The 22017-nt window shown below is 31.2% G+C and overlaps 1 long non-coding RNA gene across 5 annotated transcripts; it reads left to right on the top strand.

Moving 5' to 3' along the window:
• The first annotated feature begins 6353 nt into the window (after window positions 1-6353).
• On the top strand, window positions 6354-20117 carry LOC107842652. Of its 5 annotated transcripts, none has more exons than XR_007044936.1 (8): window positions 6368-6429; window positions 6607-6692; window positions 7917-8225; window positions 8329-8418; window positions 8501-8599; window positions 8714-8803; window positions 13478-13639; window positions 18498-20117. It is a non-coding gene; the product is annotated as an uncharacterized LOC107842652 (long non-coding RNA). The 5 variants fall into 5 exon arrangements; XR_007044938.1 differs by having other exon boundaries at window positions 6388-6429; window positions 6582-6692; window positions 19626-20117; XR_007044934.1 differs by having other exon boundaries at window positions 6388-6429; window positions 6582-6692.
• Window positions 20118-22017: the final 1900 nt, after the last annotated feature.

Raw genomic sequence — 22017 nt, 5'->3', positions numbered from 1 at the left:
AGAGTTATCGTCATCCTCTCTATGCAATTTTCCTTAAAGTTATAAATTGTCCTTTACATTAGTAATTTGCTAAGATGTTTCAGTGTGTGGTATAGAGAGAGCTACTATGGATGAAGATGGTCCTTCTGTTGATAGTGTTGTTGAAAGTAGTTGATGAGGTGCTAGACCAAAAGATGTGTGGAAGTCAATAAGAGTTTTTGTATTGATATTTTATTTGTTTATTATTAAGATGCATGTTTTTAGTTTTTTTTCATGAGAGACAAGATTAGTTGGCCTTACTCTATTCCATTTATTTACTTTTTTGTGCATTTTCAAACAAAAATTATTGTTGTTATTTGAAAATATAGTTCAGTAATTTATTAGCTTTTTTATCCTCTAAAGGATACACATATTTCGATTTTAGCTATTCTACAATTGAATTGGACAGAGGTACTATTTTATACGTATTTGAGGCTGCTAAAAATTTACATTGGCTGAGAATAACCAATCTTTTAAAAAGATAACTGCATGCAAGATACAGAGAAAGCTCTAAATAGCTGAATCAATTTTAGACGGACTTCATTAGTTATCATCACAACCTCATTGATAAAGAGGAAGAGGTGAAGAAGCAATATTAGTGTGTTTAAAAGTAAATAAAATAAGCCAATCCAAACAACAACTTTGGCAACTAGACCATTAAGATATCTGTGTATATGTATTTGTACATACCATAGAAACTTTCGGTTTCCAATAAAAATAAAGAGAAATATAAAAGAATAAATGGATGATGAATGTGTGTACGTATACATACTGTAGAAACATCTAATTTAAGGCTCAGATATTATAAGCAAGGCAAAAAGAAGCAACACATCTACCACGACTGTAGACCATACTGGTTGCCCTGCCAAGATACGGAGAAAGCTCCAAAAGAAGACTCAATTTTAGACAAACTTCATTAGTCATCATCACAACCTCATGGATAAAAAGGAAGAGGTGAAGAAGCAATGTTAGTGTGCTTAAAAGCAAATACAATAAGTCAATCCAAAGAACAACTTCGGTAAGCAGACCATTAAGATATCCATATAGATGTATCTGTACATACCACAGAAACTTCCGGTTTCCAATAGAACAACTTAACTAAGTAGAGTAGCAGGCCCTTAAGATAAATGATGGTTTATTTATGATATGTTTTAAAGATCATAGTATGTGCAAACACATAACATATATTTATCAGGTTGATGTAAGCATCATATGCAGGTCAATTTGTTGATTACCTACAAAAAATTTATTCCCTATGTTCTAACAAGATAGTTTAATTTGATAAGTACAAAAATGTAAATACTTCAAACAAGGCTTTAGAAATTTCTTATCATAAATATGTACTAACGTACATAATAACTTTAAAACAGTAAGAAAACAGGCCAAAAATACCAAATATAATTAAGCAGTGTGTCTACTATTCAGCCAAGTAAACAATATAAACATCTAAATGACACAATTCTTTCACAAAAAACAGCTAATAGTCCATTTGTTTCTCAAACATAGGTGCAGAACCACAGTTAAGGCGGGTTGGCCCGCCAAGGTACGGGCATAGCTTTGTTGGCCTATTAACCCTAGACACGTCAATCGTCACACAACAATAACAACTGCAGCAGAACAATATCAATGACAGCGAAAACTGATGTCATGAGATGAGACACCATGCCAATGTTGTGTTTTCACCCATAAAACTGAAAATTATATGCTAACTGAAGAATTTTGTCAAAACACCTTCACAACAAATAAACTTTCTGTGTAAAAACTGAACTCATTGAAGAAAATATTGTCAAACATGGCTGCAGAAGCATAGTTGCTCTACAAATGAGGCCTTTCGGGTTGGCCCGCCAAGCTACGGGCATAGCTTTGTTAGCCTATTAACTCTAGACACATCAATTGTCACACAACAACAACAACTGCAGCAACAACAATATCAATGACAACGAAAACTGATGTTATGGGATGAGACACCATGACAATGTTGTGTTTCACCCGTAAAACTGGAAATTCTATACTAACTGAAGAATTTATTCAAACACCTTCACAACAAATAAACTTTCTGTGTAAAAATTAAACTCATTGAATAATTTTGTCAAACACCTTCAAAACAAATAAACTTTTCGGGTAAAAATTGTAACTCTTATGAAACATGTAAGATGATGTACAAGGAAATAAAAATCAAGGAAAAAATATAAACAATGAGAAGGTGAGGAAAAAAAATTCTTAGAACTGCAGCTGAGAAAATCCCATAGAAAACAACAACCATTGTTGGAAAAATTTAGCAGCAACCTGTGCAATACAATGAGAAGGTGAGGAAAAAAATTCTTAGAACTGCAACTGAGAAAATCCCACAGAAAACAACAACCATTGTTGGAAAAATTTATCAGCGACCTGTGTAATTCCAACCGAAATGTTACCAAAATCAACTGGACAGGAAACTATCAACTTTGCACTTGCTTTGCACACAGAAGCTTAATTCAAAGAAGCAATGGCAACAAAAATTGTAGTCCACGCGTTATATAAGAAGCAATATTACTCAGCTAAACAACAAAACGACCAAAATGCCCCTCATCTAGTGATACAGACATGTCACGGAGAGGCCTGTGCTTTGGCCAACTCCCTCTTATATAATAAGGGAAAGCGTGAATAGCAAGCAGCTAAAAGCAGGCAGCTGGTGGTTTTCAATTCTACTTTTAGCTGCCTGCTTGTTCCGTAATTTTACTATATCATCCGTAATTAATTATTATATATTATTTAGATATTAGAAAATTAATAATATTTAATAAAAAAAAAAGGTAAAATAGACATTTATAACATGTCTGTTTTAGTTGTTTCAACCGTAATTTTACTATATCACCCTTAAATTAGGTCATCTATGTGTTAAAAAATTAATAATATTTAATAAAAAGGTAAAATAAACATAAGATGATAAATTAACTCTTGACGTTTTAAATTAATTTGACATCTTAATGAGGCCTAGTTAAAAAAAATTTCACAAGTATTTTTTTCTAACAATTTTGCTATATCACTTTTAATTAGTTATTATGAATCATTTAAGACATGTTTGCTCCACTACTTCAATCGTGATATTTGGTTGACTTTTGAAATTATATCAGCGCCGCTTAAATTTGGACTATAAGAAAAAGTATTATAAATCACAATAATTAAAAACTTAAATTATTTTTAAAATATAAATGACTATCAATGACACAAAAGTTTGAATAAGGAGAGTATAATAAATTACAATAGTTAACAACTTAAAATAGTAAATTAAAATGTCAAAAAAGTATTATAAATTACAATAGCTAACCACTTAAAAAATCTAAAAATATATTTAAAATGCAATTGATTCTCTAAATTTTAATTTAATTATTTCATTAAACTTGTTATATGTTTGAAAATTGTGTAAAAAATATTATAAATTACAATAATTAATAATTTATTTCCTATAAATTGGGATAGAAGGATATTACTTGAAAATTACATAGAAAGTCGTATAAATCATAATATAATTAACAACTTAAAATATTTAAAACTATATAATAAATTTGATTGACTTTCTCAAATATTTCATCAGTGTCACATAAATTGGAACAGAAAGAGTTAACATATAATATCTAAAAAAATTATGTAAAAGTACTATACATCAATAACTAATAACGTAAAATATTTAAAAATATACAAAAAAAAAAATTATTGACTTTTCAAATTTTATATGTACCACATAAATTGAGATAAAAAGGTAACATTTATTGGGTTCGTGCTGGCACAAGCTTCGATGTAGAAGAGCGAGTTAGCAGCCACCTCAAGCAGACAGTTGGCGGTTGTCATGCCTGCTTCCAGTTGTCTACTTGCTCCATAATTTTACTATATCACCCTTAATTAATTATTATATGACATTTAAGTATTAGAATATTAATAATATTTAATAAAAAATAAAATAAATATTGTGATATGTCTGCTTCAGCTGCTTCAATCGTTATTTTACTATATGATTCCTAATTAATTATTATAAGTCATTTGAGTATTAAAAAATTAATAATATTTAATAAAAATAAAAAAAACAGACATAAAATGGTAAATTAAATATCGATACTTTAAATTAATTTGGCATCTTATATGAGACCCACTTAAATTTTTTCTCAAGTTTTTTCATAGCAAATTTTCTATATCACTTTTAGTTAGTTATTATGAGTCATTTAATACATATCTGCTTCGCTACTTCAATAGTAATATTTGGTTGACTCTCAAAATTTTATCTGTGTTGTTTAAATTGCAATGGAAGAAAAAGTACTATAAATCACAATAATTACAAACTTAAACTATTTGTAAAATATAATTGACTATCAATTCCACAAAAGTTTGAGCAAGGAAAGTATTATAAATTATAATAACTAAAATCTTAAAATATTAAATTACAATGCCAAAAAAGTATTATCAATTATAATAGGTAACAACTTAAAAAATTTATAAGTGAGAATGAAGCAGCTGGAGCAGGCTGCTCATGGTCGACATGTCTACTTCAGCTGCTTCAACCGTGATTTTACTATATTGCCCCTAATTAATTATTATAAGTCATTTACGTATTAAGAAATTAATAATATTTAATAAAAAAACTAAAATAGACATTTATGACATGATTGTTTTAGCTACTTCAACTGTGATTTGACTATATCACCCATAATTAATTTTTATAAGTCATTTAAGTATTAAAAAATTAATAATATTTAATAAAAAATATAAAATAGATATAAAATGATAAACTAACTCTTGATGCTTTTAATTAACTTGAAGTCTTATATGAGACCACTTAAAAATAATCACAAGTATTTTTTATACTAATTTTACTATGTCACATCTAATTATTAGTAGAATAGGAGAGAAAATATTAAAAATCACAATAATTAAAAATTTAAAATTATTTAAAAAATATAATTGACTATCAATGCCATAAAAATTTGAACAACTTAATATATTGTTATATAAATTTCATCAATCTAAATATAATAATATATGCTTAACTTAGAATTTATCAACCAATCAAGTGAATGTTTTAATAAAATAATAGAATTAGACATAAAATAGAATTTTTAAGGATCAACATTGGACCGTACATAACGTAGCCAACTAGTACCAAAAGAAAAAGAAGACCCAATTAGTGATATCACGGTTAAAGTCTTACGAAAATGTTTGTAGGTAATTAATCTTATAAAATTTAAGTAAAAAAAGGTAAGACAGTTTTATAAATAATTTGATACGTAACTGACTTTTACTTTCAAAACCAAAATCTTTCATATTTAGGTAATTTCTTTCTTAGATGAAAAGATTTTCGACTTCTATAATTAAGATTATTTCTTTTTATGACAATACAATAGCACTCACAACGTATGTCTTTTTATTTTGATTTCAACAGGCCCATAATTTGAGTTTAGATATTCTTGTAACTATCCTTTCAATGATCTTTGAAGATGTCGTCTATAATTATAAAAGGTTAGGTCTAATCATATTATTCTAATATCGCAATTATCATATTATTTTATTGTAATTTCTGTTCTAGTCAAATCTATATTATAGATAAATATTCGATCGGACTTTGAGAATTTTTTCGTGTTAAAGTTAGGCTGATAGTATTATTCTAAAATATCAATTATTGTAGTTTCTATTCGGTTACTATTTGTATTTTTCTTTATTAATATGGTTAGTAGATGAACGTTCGATCGGGCTTTAAGAATTTTTTTGTAGAGGTTAGGGTTTATCGTATTATTCTGAGTATTTTTTTACTGTAGTTTACAATTGACAGATAAATCTTTGATCGGACTTTGAGAAATTTTTATGTAAAAATTAGGTCTAATTATATTATTTTATTGTAATTTCTGATCTATTACTATTTATTATTTTTGTTATTATCCTTTATGTGATAGTTCACGCCATAAGAAACGATCAAAATACAGATACTTCATGCATGGTTGAATTCATAAAGTAACCTATTTTCAATTTTTCGAATCAATTTCTATTTTCAAATAAATTTTTTTATATATATTTTATATCGATTGATGGCTTGACATTAAGCACATGTACAACACACTTCTCTAACCGTAAGAAACTAATCTTCTTTAACAGAAAAGGTCAACTTTTTCGAAGCCTACGAGGTCTTTCTTACGAAAAATTCAAAAGATTGACAGTCAATATTTATTTAGTTACCTTATATTATAAGTGGGAATGAAGCATCTGAACCAGGCAGCTGGTCAACATGCCCGCCTGGCAGATTTAAGGGCAATTTCGTCATTTCAAATAGGATAAATGTATAAGGTTCTTCCACGTATATGATTCACACTCATATCTATCGTTTCACCACTCTTGCATATCTTCTTCATCATTCATCTCTGTTCTTTTCGATTTCTTCAATTGGTGAAGGTAATAATTTCTTCCAATGTCTCATAATAATGTTCTCCATGTTTTGTTTCAAGTTATTTTTGATATATTTTCTTTTTCCTTTCTCTGATGATGATTGTCTTGGATTTTTGTAAGGATTTAGTAGAGCTTTGTTGTGTCTTTTCTTTTTATAGGATGTAATTGCTTTTTCCTTGGCAGCGAATTCATTGTCGGCTTGTCAAATTTATAGCTATACGAAATGACTTTATATTCTAAAGTTAGTTTCGAATTGTCAAAATTTTCAGGTAATGGTTCTTTTTTTCGATCATATTTATGAGTTGATTTCATCCTGTATATATTTGTTTTCTCTTGATAGTATCAATTTAGTCCACAGAAAATTTAGTGCCTGTTTTGACACTACGTGTATGACAAAATTCCCCAAAGAAACAGACTTTGCATTTACTTCCTGGTCCATATAATTTTACCACAATATAAGTGGAGCAACCATAATCCAAAACAAATCTAATATTTTGCTGGAAAAGAAAGAGAGAGAGAATGGGGAACAACATAAGAGGAAACAATAAGAAGACAAACGTGATGAAGATTAACGGCGAAATGTTGAAACAGAACACACCAATAACAACTTCGGACATAGTTAAAGACTACTCAGCCCATATTCTACTGTAATATGAACAAGTCATGAAATATAGGACTTGGGCTAAGCCATTAGAGTAAGAACAGGAGCTGAAGCCCAACAAAATATATTTTCTTGTAGAACTGCGTGTGTTTCCTAAAGAAGAAGTTGTTAGTAGTAGTAAGTTTACAAAAAGAGTGAAATCTGTTGTTCGTATGAGTGCACAGGATCGGCTAGAGTGTTATGCTGAGTCGAAGATCGATTTGGATTTATTAATTAATCCGAAGTCGAAGTACAAAAGTTGATTGAAGAAAGTATAGATGAAATAGAAGTTGCTGAGAAAATTATGGATCTTCCTATGCCCAATTTCAGTTATGCCAGTTTGTTTTTGCTACACAAAAAGATCATAACTTGTTATCCCTAATGTGGCTAACTGCAAAAATGTACTTCTAAATTCTAAAAGAGTAAAAAAGTTGCACCTGAGAGATAAAGGAAAATTTAAACAATCGGATGTAATTGCTTTTTCCTTGGCAATGAATTCATTGTCCACCTGTCAAATTAGTAGCTACACGAAATAATTCTTTATATTATAAAGTTAGTTTCGAATTGTGAAAGTTTCAGTTAATTCCTCAAAGAAACAGACTTTGCATTAATCAGTTTTTTGCAGTTTTTTTTCAAGGAGTGGTTGATTTTATTATTCCTAGTTGTTGTTATTAATAATTTGTTTTTCCTCTTTTGGATTTAAATTATTTGATCCTGCGATAATTTGAATTTTCTAGGTTTTGTTAATTTTGTGCATTTTTTTGATTAAGTAATTTAAGTTGGAAAGTATTGAAGATAATTTATGTGCTTTCTATAATATCTCATTACTGACTTGGACTATAAACATCTATAGGTTAAAAAAAGGGGGAATTTCAACGTCAATACCGGATGGATTCAAATGAATCAAACAAATATTTATACACAACAAAAATGAAAGATATGGCACAACTCAAGTGCCGTGATACATATAGCCGCATATCTGCTGATAGAAAAGAACAATTGTTGTTGGCACGGCGTATGAAAACAAAAGCTTCCGCTAGGTCTAACCTTCAAAATCCAGTTGCCATTGTCCCTCAAGAATGAATATCATTCTGTTGCAAAGCAGGTCTTCCAAAACAAACTGCCCTTACCATACAAGAATCATCTCTACCAGCTGAAGCAGGTGATATTATAATAGCCATTATATTGTGGTTTTTGATGTTTTTTCTCGCACATACTAACAATTAATTTCATCCTCTAAACACTCTGGTTGTTCTTGGTACCAGGTGTCCACCCTCAATCACATGTAACTACATCGCATGATAATCTAGAAAAAGGAAAACACATATGCAGCCCTTTTGTGATTTATGAAATAGGTAACTTCGCCTTCACATTACATTCTTCCATTGTGATGTATTATGCCTACTTTATTACAGAGGATGACTATTTCTATATTAGGAAATACATCAAACCAGCCAACATCTCCTTGGTACAACCCAGAGCTTCAAAAACGAACAACTCTTCCCATAAGAGAATTGCCATCACTTCATGAAAGAGGTGATATTATAACTCACATTTATATACCACATACTTTTACGTTGTCGTACTTAATATTTTACTGTTACCAAAACCGGTGCCTACTTTAAATATCTTAGCTGTTATTTGTACCAGAGGTCCGCCATCAACCACGTCTGACTGCGTTTCATGCTAATCTAGAAAAAACAAAAGATATACATAGCCTGTTTGTGATTCATGAAAATGGTAAGTTTGCCTCGATACTATATTTCCCCCACAGATATATTTTGTATGAATTATTGTTTGTGATATATGTTTGTTTGCATGTAAGGAGGCACTTGTAGCACATCTAACCAAAATATCCAAACCCTCGCCACCAAAGGTTCATACAAATCTTGTAGTACAATATCATTTATTTTCCCATTGCATTGGCACTCTTTTTTATCTAATGATAGTTTTTTAAAATTCAGATAATCGATGCATCAAAAAGCTATATCTAGCTACAATTGAGCAACGAAGTGACTACGTCACTTTAAAAAGGGTTTCGAACTGTCAATATTGTAATGCAAAAAGGTTTGAATATGAGCCTCCAGGATTTTGCTGTAGTAGTGGTTCAATAAGATTAACATCACATAAAATGCCGACTGAATTATCCAACCTATACTTTGAAAAACTTAGAAATCCGAAAACTTTCGCACTTACATTAGAACATACAATAATATGTTTGCGTTCACTTCACTTGGTGTTAAATATGATAAAGAGCCAGCAAAAAGAAACTCGGGTATTTATACATTCAAGGTTCAAGGAAAAATGTATCATTTTATAGATGATTTGGTTCCTTAAAATGAGAAGCCCCGAAATTTACAATTATACTTTTATGATAATGATAATGAACTTGCTAATAGAATGGCTTGCTCAGGTAAAGTTAGCAAATCAATAGTGCAGAAATTGATGAACATATGAAAAGTGAATCCATACAGTATTTTCGTCCGATCTCTTCTAAATATTTCAGACATATCAAATTTTTATATTGCACTTAGATGTGATTCAACCTTACATCAAAGAACTTATAACTTACCTACTGCCTCAGAGATTGCAACAATATGGATTAAAGAAAATTCAAAACACTCTATTTCTGCGCCTCGTATTAGAATTTATACTCATAGTAACAAAACTCAGTTAGTAAATTATTACTATGGATGTTATGACCCATTATAGTAGCCATTATTGTTTCCATATGGAGAGAATTGGACGGCACTGTGGAATCAAAAGAATTATCCGAACAAATAGTGTGACTTGAGGTAGAGCTCATTGTGAGCATGAACAGTTGCCCAGTATATCAAATATGTATTCAATAGATCAATTTCTTGAAATGTAAGCTACCTCACTAAAAAAAAGGGAACGAAAAGAAGATACAATATCTTGTCGTGAGTATTATTGCTATAAATTCCAAATGAGAGAAAATGAAACAAATAAAATATTACATTGTGGAAGAATATTACAACAATTTATAGTAGACGTATACATAAAGTTGGAAACACAAAGATTAGACTTTTTCTCATTCAACCAAGATTTATTTAGAATTGAGGTATTGCAAGGAATCCTTGATATTTTAAAATCTGGAGAAAGAGAAGCCTCCAAAATTGGAAAGAAAAACTTTCCTGTTACTTTTATAGGAGGACCAAGAGATATGTGTCGACGATATATGGATGCTATTGCATTAGTACAACATTTTGGTAAACCTTACTTGTTTATAACTATGACTTGTAATCCATCATGGCCAAAAATAAAACAACATCTAATATTCGTTGATGAGGTCCAAAATAGGTCGGATTTAGTTAGTAGGATATTCAAAGCAAAGGTAGAAGAATTAAAAAAGGACATATTGAAGAATCAAATTTTTGGAAAAGTTGCTGCTTTTATGTATACTATAGAATTTCAAAAACGTGGTCTTCCTCATGCTCATTTTCTCATTATACTTTCTACTGAGCACAAACTATTGACTCCTGAAGCTTATGATAGATTTGTTTGTGCTGAATTACCTGATAATGCAAAAGATCATAACTTATATTTGCTTGTTATTAAACATATGATACATGGACCTTGTTGTAAAATAAACCCCACGAATAGTTGTATGAAAAAAAAAAGGTTATTGTAAATTCAAATATCCCAAAGATTTTGCTGAACAAACATCTAAAGGGAAAAATTCATATCCAATATATAGAAGAAAAATCACAGAATGTATTAAAAAAAATGGTTTCTTCCTAGACAATTCATGGGTTGTTCCATATAACCCTTTTTTGTTATGCAAGTACAATTGTCACATGAATGTCGAAGTTTGTTCTGATATCAAAGTTGTCAAATACATCTATAAATATATTTGTAAAGGACATGACAAAATTACTTTCCAAATACATAGTAGTGATATAAATACAGATGTTGATGAAATAAAAGAATATCAATCAAGTAGGTGGTTTCACCTCCTGAGGCAGCTTGGCGATTAGTTAGATTTCCAATAAGTGAGATGACTCCAGCTATATGCTATCTTCAATTACATTTGAAAGGACAACAATTTGTTTCTTTTAAAAGTGTCGACAAAGTGGATAAAATTTTAAATAATTCAATGGTGGGAAAAACAATGTTAACTGAATTCTTCGCCATAAATACAATGAATCTTGATGCTATACAACTATCATTATTATATAAAGAATTTCTTGAATATTTCATATGGTCACCAACATATAAGATGTAGACACGTCGAAAATAATGTTCTGTTATTGGTCGTATTGTAACATCTCATCCAACAGAAAGAGAAAGATATTACCTTAGATTATTATTGATGAATGTCAGAGGACCAAAATCGTATGAAGATTTACTTAAAGTGGATGGTAAATATTGTAATACATTTAGGGAGTCTGCAGAAAAAATAGGTTTGTCACATTGTGATAACAATTTGATAGAATGTATATCTGAAGTTGTTAGCTACCAAATGCCTTATAGTTTATGGCGTTTATTTGCAATGTTATTGATCTACTGTAATCCTACTAATCCAGCAGAAATTTGGAAACAATTTGAAAGCCCAATGTCAGGGGACTTTAAAATGTTACCGAACATAAATACCAAAGATATTAGATATACGGTTTTAAATTATATCAATGACTTTCTGCATTTAATGGGACATGATATCAATGAATATAAACTGATTACAGAGAAAATAAAATCTTCAGCATCTATTAAAGAAGCCAATGGTTGTCTATTTGAGAGAAATATCATTGTTAAAGAAGAAGATTTGTTGCTACAGAAAAAACTAAATACTCAACAACAAATAGCATATGATACAGTTCTTAATAGAGTATTATCCAGCAAATCAGGAGCTTTTTGCATTGATGGACCTAGGGGAACTGGTAAAACTTTCTTATATCGAGCTTTATTAGCTGTTGTGCAATCAAAAAGTTTTGTTGCCTTAGCAACAACAACTTCGGGTGTTGCAGCTTCCATTCTCCCCGGAGGTCGAACTGCTTACTACCATTTTAAGTTTTCTATTGAAATAGATGAGAAATTTTCATGTAACATCAGTAAACAAAGTTCCCGTGCAGCTACGTGATGCCAAATTGATTGTATTTGGTGGTGATTTTAGACAAACTCTCTCTGTGGTTCGAAGTGGAAAGAAAAATAATTTTATTCGAGAAAGTTTATTATATTCTGAAATTTAGAATCAACTCAAAAAATTACGATTATCTGAGAATATGCGAGCAAAGACAGATACTACATACTATGAATATTTGTTGAGAATAGAAAATGGAACAGAAAAAACACATAACAATGATAAAATTAAAATACCAGATTATTTCGTTATTTCATTCATTTCTGAAAATCAATCGTTAGATCTCCTGTTTAAAGTAACTTATCCAGATCTTCATACTTCTTTCTCTAATATATCTTCCCTCACTTCACGAGTAATTTTGACAACAAAAATGACTTTGTTGATGAAATGAATAATTTACTTATATCTCAATTTCCTGGTGATGCTAAAACATATGTTGCATTTGATGAAACTATTGAAGCAAATGATCAAAGTCAATATGAAGATTTTCTACACACGCCTTACATCCTGCTGGTTTACCTCCTCATAGATTAACATTAAAAAAATATTGTCCTCTTATGCTATTGAGAAATTTAAATTCTTGTGAAGGATTATGCAATGGTACTCGACTTATTTGTAATGATCTTCAAAAACATATTATAAGTGCTACAGTTGCAAGTGGAGACTTCAAAATACACATGTATTTATTCCGAGAATACTGTTGTTGTCGTCAGCAGATGAAAAATTACATGTTCCTTTCAAAAGAATGCAATATCCTTTACGATTATGTTTTGCTATGACAATAAATAAAGCTTAAGGTCAAACGATGGACTTTGTTGGAATTTATTTACGAGAGCTTGTTTTTTCACACGGACAATTATACGTAGCCCTATCAAGAGCAAAGAGTTCCAATTGTGTAAGAGTGCTAATTCGACCATCTACAGTAGATGACGATGATGATCATTCAACGTACAATATAGTATACAAAGAAATCATTCAAAAAGCATTGGCCTAAATAAATCATAAATCATTGAGTGGAACCAAATACTTTCCAGTGCTGCTTCTTGGTAGAAAGTTACATTGAAGCTCAGCAAAGTTATACAAACTAATTTAATATTGCTCCGCAGGTACCTCTACTTTTATTCCTCTACATAGAACATACTATATCTGAGTGTAGATACCTAACTATCCTGATATTCTGCATAAACTATTAATTATTCTTTTGAATTTCTTTTTAGAGTAGTACAACATTCAAACTATTGTTATCTGTACATATGATACTTGATTTGTAAAAATTATTTTCGAAATCTTGATACTATGCTTGTTCATCTTTTTAGGCTATGCTGACTAGATATTCATCCAGCTCAACGAAAAAGCTCACAAACACACTGAAAATCCTTACCTATGAGAAGAGTACAGTCACAATAAGTGATTGCGATGAGTTCCACAAAACAGTGAAACACGACGTGCTGACCACTGTTCCACAACCAACTCATCAGGTTTCTCATTTACAGTTCTTAATATACTTTATCATGCTATTTTTAGCGTTTTGTTGTTGGTTTGAATTTTTCGCATCTATACTATAGTGCCTTTGTTCTTTATACAAAAATTGATCATCTGAAATCTAAATTGGCCTTTTAAATTTGCCTCAAAAGATATGGTTTGAAACTCAGTAGCTTATCAAGATTATATTAGACATTCTTACTATAACTCTATACAATTAATTCATATTGGACAGTCAACTAATTGATTTTATAGTAATGTTTCTAATTCAAGTTTTTCTTGATGAAGAGTAGGGGCGAAATCAGGAAATAATTTACTTATAGATAATGAACCGTGAAAACAACCTTGTACGACTACATATAATAAACTTTTGTGATCCAGCCCTTCCTTGCACCTGCGCATAGCGGAAACTTACTACATTCGCCTGCGTTTTAAGTGATTTTTTAACATAAATACACGATTTTAGCTTAAATGCTTGCTTTCTGTTGAACCTCTAACTATAATACTGGATTTGCCCTTGAGAAGTCAACTATTTGTACATACATTCAACACCAGTTGCTAAACCAATTGATTTAAAAACTCGAGTGCACCGCTGGTAGTACTGGATATTGGAGTTACTGAAATAACTTTGAACTAGCTAGCAACGATTGAACACTTCTGAACGATTGAATAGAACTGACGAGGCTTTTGCAGAGTTTTGCCCTGTTTGTTGTCAAAACTATAATTGCAAAGCATCATCTTAAGCTTATTAAAGACATGATCTTAGATAAGATAGTGTATAGGTCCCAAATTAGGATAAAAGTTAAATATATAGATTTTTGTGCTCTCACCTTCCTGTGGGTTAAGCTTGATGATACTTTGCCACACTATACTTGTTACTCTTTCCTTACCAGTAGGCGATAGAAGTAGCATTTTTCTCACTAGTTCCTTATCCTTCAATTCACGTTACTATATGTTTTTTGTGCTTCAATTATCACTTTATTTGGTGGTTATAAATATTCCTTCTCTTTGAATTGAGATGCTTTCCTTCTTATTTACTATGTCCTAATTGATCTATATTTTTATTTAACAAAAAGACAAAGACACAACACCTTCTGCTGCAGTTTGTCATTTGGATACCTTTGAATGGAGTCCATCTCATGCCTCTTTTCGATTGCTCGACGTATTACCAAGAACATGCCCTATCTGTTACTTTTTTCCATCAGATAATATAGTCTCGATGGGTCTATTTATACTTAGAATGCATGTTTTAAGCTTATAATTTATGTTGATTTTACTTATTGCATTAACCCCATGTACTTAGTACGTTTCGAAAGTACTGTCAAAGTTGAGGAAATAAAAACTGATATACTAAAGAGAAATGTATTTGGAAAAGTTACTGCTTTTATTTGCAGTATAGAATTTCAGAAACGCGGTCTACCACATGCACATTTTCTTATAATTCTTGCTAATGAATACAAACTATTAACACCAGAGTCTTATGATAAATTTATTCGTGCTGAATTACCCGATTCCAATAAAGAGGCTTACATTCAGTTGTTGTACATCATATGATTCATGGTCCTTGTGGCCACTTAAATCCTACAAATCCATGTATGAAAAATGAATATTGTAAATTTCATTATCCTAGAGACTTTGTTGAGCGAACATCAAAAGGGAAAAACTCATATCCAACTTATAAAAGACGACAGACAGGACATACTATAAAGGTTAGAAAACAATTTCTTGATAATTCATGGGTGGTGACAGACAATTCATTTTTATTTGGTAAATTTAACTGTCATATGAATGTTGAAATATGCTCTGACATCAAAGTTCTAAAATATTTTTACAAATATATTTGTAAAGGACACGATAAAATTACTTTTTATATGCATGAACATGGTAAACAAACAGAAATTGATGAAATAAAAAATTACCAATTTGCTCGGTGGGTATCTCCATCCAAAGCTACATGGCGCTTATTTGGTTTCCCTATTAGCGAGATGACACCAAGTGTTTACCATCTTCAATTACAACTTGAGGACCAACAATATGTTTCTTTTAAAAGTGGTCAAAGTATAAATTCAATTATAAAAAATTCAATGATTAGAAAAACAATGCTAACTGAATTCTTTATAATGAACCAAACAAAAATAAAGACGCAAAAGAACTTAAACTATTATACAAAGAATTTCTTGAATATTTTGTATGGTCAAACACATATAAAATGTGAACACGCCGAAAATAACGTTCAGTTATCGTTCGCATTGTGACATGTCATCCAACAGAAAGAGAAAGATATTATCTTAGATTATTATTAATGAATGTACGAGCGCCAAAGTCACATAGAGATCTTCTTAAAGTCGACGATAAATATTGTTCTACTTCTAGAAAATCGGCAGAAAAAAAAGGATTACTACATTGTGATAATAGTTTGATTGATTGTATGACCGAAGCCGTGAGCTATCAATTACCATATAGTTTGAGAAGATTATTAGCTACGTTATTAGTGTATTGTAATCCTATCAATTCTAAAGAATTATGGGAATAATTTGAAGACTCTATGTCAGAACATTTTAAAAATTTAGGAAACATTGAACTTAAAGATATTCGGCATCGAGTTTTAGATCATATTAATGATGAATTACACTCAATGGGACATGATATTAATGAGTACAAGCTTATACCAGAAAATATTAAAGCGTCTGCAACTGCCAAAGAAACAAAAGATGTTCATTTTGAGAGAAATATAAGAGTTTTCGAAGAAGATCTGTTATTAGAAAAAAAAACTTAATATAGAACAAAGAAGAGCTTATACCTTAATAATTGATAGAGTTTTTTCAAATAAAGCAGGAGCTTTCTTTATTGATGGACCTGGAGGAACTGGTAAGAGTTTCTTATATCGAAGTCTATTAGCAACGATAAGATCAAAAGGATTTGTTGCATTAGCAACTGCAAGTTCCGGTGTCGCAGCCTCCATTCTTCCTGGAGGACTAACTGCTCATTCACGCTTTAAAATACCTATTGATGTTGATGAAAATATTAATTATAATTTCAGCAAACAAAGTTCACTTGCCTCCTTAATTCGAGATGCAAAATTAATTGTATGGGATGAAGCATCAATGGCTAAAGGAAAAACTATTGAAGCTCTTGATTTTCTCTTGAAAGATCTAATGGATACGAAGATACTCTTTGGTGGAAAAGTTGTTGCTTTTAGGCAGTGATTTTAGACAAACTCTTCCTGTTGTTCGAAATGGAAAAAAAGATGATTTCATTTCACAAACTTTACTATATCACAAATCTGGAACCAACTAAAAAAGTTACACTTATCAGAAAATATGCATGCAAGAACAGATCCAGCTTTTTCTGAGTACCTAATGAGAATTGAAAATGGAAAAGAAAAACTTAACTCCAACGACAAAGTTGAAATTCCCAAATCTTTGATCATTCCTTTTACTACTGAAGAACAATCTCTAGATGAATTATTCAAGGTAACATATCCTAATATAAATTTGTTATTTCATAACTCTTCTTCTTTAGCTTCCCGTGTTATTTTAACAACAAAAAATGATTATGTTCATGAAATAAATGATATGCTTATATCAAAATTTCCGAATACTGCAAAATCATTTATTGCAACTGATGAAACTATTGAACCAAACGATCAAAGTCAATTTGAAGATTATCTACATACTATAAATCCCGCTAATTTGCCACCTTATAGATTTAACTTTGAAAGAAAATTGCCAGTGATGTTATTACGAAATTTAAATCCCTCCGAAGGTTTATGTAATGGTACACGATTAACGTGTTGTAATTTTAAAACACAAGTTATAAGTGATAAAATTGCTAGCGGTGATTTTCAAAACAAACATATCTTTATTCCTCGCATACCACTATCAGCTTCAGCGATGAAAATTTGTCAGTTCCTTTCAAAAGAACACAATTTTCAATATGATTATGTTTTGCTATGACTATAAATAAAGCTCAAGGTTAAACTTTAGATTATGTTGGAATTTATTTGTGTGAGCCTGTTTTTTTCCATGGTCAACTTTATGTGGCTTTATTTAGAGCTAAAAGTTCAAAAGGCGTGAAATTGTTTATTAGGCCATTGACGTCAAATAGTAAAGATGATCACTCAACATATAACGTTGTTTATGATGAAATTATCGAAAAGGCATTCAGTTAACTAACAATATGCCCATTTTGTATTGCCTATAGTACTGCTACTTACTCATCCCTTCCTACTCCATCAACGAGTTTTCTCAAAAAATATTATTTTTCCTGAAGTTCTACATAATCTATCTGTACAATTACCAAGTGAGATTTTAATTTGAGTAATATTTTCTTTTACTACTTTTAATTTTCTGAATGTATATAATACCAATATTATGATATGTTCAAATTATTAATTCTATTTCAACAATCTCTGGTTAATACCAACCTAATTCTACCATTTATTGATTAGTTCTAGAACACCACAGTGAAAAATGACATAACTGTTGAATTTGGTAAGATGACCGTCAACATCCAAAAGCCTCTCATTATTATTATTTCACTTTTATGCTTCAATCAGGCCTATACTCGCATTCAAATGATACCAATCGAGATGGCTTTTCCAGGGACCTACTTCTCATCCTAGGAGTTAGCTGAAAGAGTCCCCTCTCTGTCTGTCTCTCCGAGTTTCTACTACTAAGTAGCACTTTTGCTATTCAATCATAGAATCAATTCTCACATATACCCAAATTTCCAAGTTAAACTCTATAGTTATATCAATTTGACTGAGACATCACCTGTGGATACCAATTTATTTAGTGATACTTTCTTTGCAGCCATCTCTCCTAACCAGGAATACGAATGCTCTCTTTGCAGATGTCTCTCCTAACTAGGAATATCAATGCTCATTTTACCATGGCTATGTGAATCAACAGATTACATTGCCATTGTTCTCAAGCAGTATCAAAAAGCTTCAACAAAATATGCTTAAAATTTCAACAAGAGTTAGTGAAGAAATTTGTCTATACTGTAAGCAAAACTGTGTCTCTTCACGATCATGCTGGTCATGCAGATAACACACTATTGAAATTTATTTTTATCTTATTTAATTTCAGTTGCATATTTCTTAAGTAAAGCTGTGCACTAATGGATTTTTGTTATCAGCCTGAAGGTATATCTCAGAGATTTTCATGTAACCTGATTTTAGGTTACTATTTTTAATTTTTTTTTAAAAGGCTTTGATAATATAACTGAACTGTTTTTTGGATAAGCATGTGTGCTTCCGTTTGCCTTTGTTTTACTTATCATGTTCTTATGGATTTGTTTGTTCAATTATTGTTTAGTGTTTCCTTTTATTGTTATCATGTGTCTTTTGTCTAACAATCTATAACAACTATGGAATTGGTCTTCCCACATGGAGTCCTCTCGCTTCAGGCGTTCTAATTGAAAATTTTAGTGCAAGAAACACTCCACCAAATAGTCGATTTGCATTAGAAAATTACAAAGTAAAACCCTGAATTGGAAGGAATTAAGAGCGTTGAAGATGACGAAGAAGAATGAAGGAAAGGGTTCCTCATTAGAGATAAATATCAATGTTAAGTTCTCTGATGTTGCTGGGCTTGGAAAATCAGGAAGGAGCTTGAACAAATTGATAAGCTCTTTACCCATGGAAAGATGTATCGCAGGCAAGGAGCTGTTTTTGTTGTTTCTTACTTATATAGTTGTACTTTGTGTGTAGAACATGTTATTTGTATCCTAGGTACATCCACCATTGCTAAGTAGCCATGTCGGATTCAGAATTTAAAGTTTATAAGTTCCCTCTTTAGTACTGGTAGTACTTTTTCAGTGTAGAGGTGACCTTAGTAATGTTAACATAGTATGTTTGATATCTACTTCTGCAACTTTAACTGAAAGAACCTCCATATCTGTCTCTCTCCCACCCATCAAAGTTCTTGATTACTTATATCAATATATAACTAGAACTAAGTTGATTGGATTACACAGCTTAGAACGAAGTTGAGTCAGCAGCTTGGAACTACAATTCTGTGCTACTCTCCAATGGATAGAAACAAGGACATGAAGTCGGTTCAAGAAAGAAATAATAGCTGCTGTCTGAGGAACAACACTTTATTATACCTGGCAGGCGAAAAATAACAGCATTTTGCAACAACAGAGTGTACAGTTTGACAGATACAGAGGGAGTTACATGAGAGATTTTGCTCCAAAAACACTTAGAAGAAATATAAACAAAGAGAAGTATTTGCAAGCGAAGTTAAAAAAATTTCCAACCAACATTGAATACCAGAAGTGATACTCTACTTCCTGTAGCTGCACTTTCTTGGTACAACTTTGTAGTTAAAGAGAATTTGTATGTTTTTACTACTTTCTGAGGTCTAGCTGTGCTGATCACCGGTTAGGAGGTGGTTATACACTGCAGGCTCTTTGTTTGTAATCCCTTGATGTTGGTATGGTAATATTCACAAATTGTTACTCGGGAAAACAAAATATGCGAATAGCAATTCTGAATTAAAAAAATCCAAAATTTCATAACATCAATATAATAACGCTGACAACTGCGCATGGGCGCAATGATTGAAGATTTTGAAGAGTTGTCAAACAAGCAGTGTGGATGGCCTCAACTATAAAAAAAAAAAAGGAAATATAAAACAACAATCAAGATTTGATCCTAGGAACAACTGAAATGTATACACTCATTGGGTTGAATCAACTTAACATAGCATATATCAAGTCGAACTGAAGAATATGTAGTTGAAAACCGAACATCTAATCATGTTGCACATTTTACATTTACTAAAAACCATCAAATAGCAAACAAAATCAAAAGTGTATCCATGAAAGTTAATAGAGACAGGAAATGGTATGAAGTTTCTCCATCAACGGTAGTGAATCTACTTGTGCCATGTTTAAGCATATGTTGAACAAGTGTCGCTCTTCTTGGATGTGCAATGTATACACTGTGCACAGTTGGGCAGAAATATCGAGACAACTGAATCTCCTCCTTTTAAATCGTGGACATTTTCTCTAAAACTCTCCACGACCCTTCAGTTAATAACGCAAGATAAAGAAAGTGTGTTTTGAATCTTATAGGCTTAAATGTTCCATGTAGAATGTTGGAATGAAAAAGTTACGAAATATAAAAAGCTATGTTTTTTTAGCAGGCTTAAAAAGAAAATAAGATACTTACATCGAAACGGAGGGAGTAATATTTACTACCAATCAAGTATTCTAAAAATAACCCTTTACAACCGACAAAAGAACTTGACAGGCGAATAAACTGAAAGTACCCGAAAGCGCCGTGTCCCAATTTTCTTGGAAAGCATCCAAGAAAGTCCTGAAGTACATATGAGTTTTAGGCAAACTTCATGGACTTTAGGTGGAGCCACAATCACCTCCTCTATCACCAGAAGTTCTCCTGGTTTTCTTGCCACCGCAGCTGCAATGTCACTCGCAACTAAGTAATTTTTTTGACTAACTAAAACAACAACAGATCCAATGTAATCCAACAAGTGAGCTCTAAGGAGCGTAAAGTGTACGGAACCCTTAGCCCTACCTCATGGAGATAGAGGAGTTGTAACTAACCAAAATAAATAATTGATAAAATTTATCTTACCTACAAAAGCTAGTTCAAGAGGAAAGATCGCGAAAAACTGTATAAAGAGACCTATCATCCTTAAGTGAGCCATTGTGGGGCTCAACAACAAATACCTTAATGACAATGATAATGTTCAAAGCACAATGCAAAAAGTGCTGCAAATTGGAAAAAAAAGTATAAAAAGGGAAAGAAAATGCCAGTTGTGAAAGAAGAAAAAGGGATTTATTTTGCTCCAACAAATAGGACTTTGAAATCTTCTCTTTAATAATATACCAGAGGATTAATTGGTCCAGAAATCTCTGAACTTTTAAAATTAGTCTGTATGTATAATATTATCCCTATGTTTTTGTAATATTACTATGGATAAGATAATGTATTCTATGTATTATGAGAACACAATGCATCACACCAGTGGAGTTAAAATACACTAAAACACAATTCAATTAAATACTAATCACAATTCATATGACTTAATAATGCCATTACATCAAATTCCTTTACATCTAGAAAACAATATTATGTCAGTAATTTGCATAGAGTATATACTGAATTCCTCAAATTTTTATAGCTAGAATTTTCACAGATGAAGTCAATCTACAACAGTTTATGTAGTTCTTGAGAAAGACACAAAGTGTGGGGAGAGAGAAAGTGAACCGGGTTACCTGGTCAAGTTCGTTCGCATCTAAATAGATATCAGCACCAAATACAAATTCCTCAGTAGCCTCATCCTTTGGAAGCAGTTGTAACTCATCTTCCTCTCATTCCTTATCTATAAATGCTGCC

This window comes from Capsicum annuum, chromosome 9 (assembly GCF_002878395.1).
Source record: "Capsicum annuum cultivar UCD-10X-F1 chromosome 9, UCD10Xv1.1, whole genome shotgun sequence".
NCBI lineage: Eukaryota > Viridiplantae > Streptophyta > Magnoliopsida > Solanales > Solanaceae > Capsicum > Capsicum annuum.
This window is presented reverse-complemented; position numbering and strand designations above follow the sequence as displayed.